The sequence below is a fragment of the Nicrophorus vespilloides genome, unplaced genomic scaffold (genome assembly GCF_001412225.1).
Source record: "Nicrophorus vespilloides isolate i.1.1-1 unplaced genomic scaffold, Nicve_v1.0, whole genome shotgun sequence".
Classification (NCBI taxonomy): Eukaryota; Metazoa; Arthropoda; class Insecta; order Coleoptera; family Silphidae; genus Nicrophorus; species Nicrophorus vespilloides.
The window spans coordinates 8,736-10,515 of record NW_017097060.1 but is presented as its reverse complement, the minus strand read 5'-3'; positions in this window follow the sequence as shown (position 1 = coordinate 10,515).

Sequence of the window (1,780 nt, the reverse complement as noted above, 5' to 3'; positions counted from 1 at the left end):
AAATATGGTAAGAACAATCTCCTATATTTAAGTGTTTGTATTTGAATGAGTGTCTTTAAGATATTACCGGCTTTTTTCAGCGCGGTTTTAACATGGTTATACAACATAGGGAAGTAATTAACTGTATCTCAATGAATTTGATTCATAGAAGACTACGTACGAATGCTCTAATTTTGGAATTATTTGCGGCAATCAAGATCAAACATATATTTTTAAGAATGTACTAAACGAGCGTTACCGATTTGAGACTCTGATGAAATACTTCATAAATCAAGAATTGTTTCATCTAGAATTTATGGTAATTATTAAAATAAAATTACTGTCAATAAAATAAAAATGCTAATTTAGGTTTTTTGAATACAATTTGTAAATAATGTCATGCATTCAATAGATGACATGAATTTTCGGATCCATCTTCAAAATGAATTTACTTCATTTAATTTAAATGACTACCTAGAACGACTACGATGCAAGCGAGGAACTTCAAGATATATATCTATATATCTCGATAATATCTCAGAGAGTCAAAATATATCTAGTTCCGGTTTACGGTTTCGTTCCAAGTAAATGTTTATCGTTCCAGATTTGGTTTAGGTTCGTCTAAAAATTACGGTTTAGTTTCGGTTCGGTTCCGCTTGAAATTAATATTTAAAATCGAAAAAAAAGCAATTTAAATTCGTTAAAATTTAAATTCGAGTCAAATATCAAAGTTTGGTTTTATATACCAAATTCCCTTCTTACTGCTGTTTGCAATTATAAATTTGAAAAGACAAAGAAACCTCAAATAAACCTCAATTTGTGACTAGTTCAACATATACACTTTGTAATGTTTCTTCGGTCACATTTAGAGTAATATCCTTTTTAATCACTTTTATTTGAGTTTGCTCTAATGATAGTTGCGCTAGGCTTGTGCTCTTTCTTCTACAATCTTTCTCTTTTAAGTCGGTGGTTGTTTTTGAAGTTCTTCCTATTCGGCGAGACGAAAACACTAAATATGTCGTTCGATTTTTGCGGTGTGGTTTCCGTTTATTACTAAATAAATTCTTATTTTTATGGGTGTGAGTTGTGATTGAGAGTAAGGTTTTATTTATATTTATGATTAAGCGTTCACTCGGAATTAGGCCTGGATGGTTTTATTATGTAGTTGTTTATTTGAAAAAAGAAATCGGAGTATTCAAAGTGACTTTGTGGACAATAGACCGACTAACACAATGTCGAAAAATTATTTTTGTCGAATGTCTATATAAATAAACCAAAAAACTAGCACGGGCACACTACCATCAAAGAGTATACATCATTAAAAGAGATTATGAATTAATATAATGAAAAAAAAAAACCGAAATTAACCGTTCCGGTTTTTCAATTAAGCCATTTTACGTTCCAGTTACGGTTTTGTTAAAAATTCCGGTTAATTACGGTTTACGGTTTTCGGAGCTTATTATTTCTTATTGTTAAGGTTTACTATGAATAAGTCAACGAAATCAAATAAATTAATAATAATTTATTGTTATTAATAATAAATAACAACAATTAATAATCAAGCAAAAGAGCCATCGACGTAGATCTTAATTATAGGTACAATGGTAACCATCATCCAGCTTCAAAGTACTATCCCGGAAATCAACACGTTATTAACCAGATCGCACAAAATCCCTTTGTTAGGCTTCCCTACTTGCTTCTGTTCTTGATTGTATTATGTTTGAGTTTTGTTAGCAAAATATATCATGGAATAGCAATTCAAAAGTATTCGGTGGCAATTATAATAGCAGATCAGTAGTAG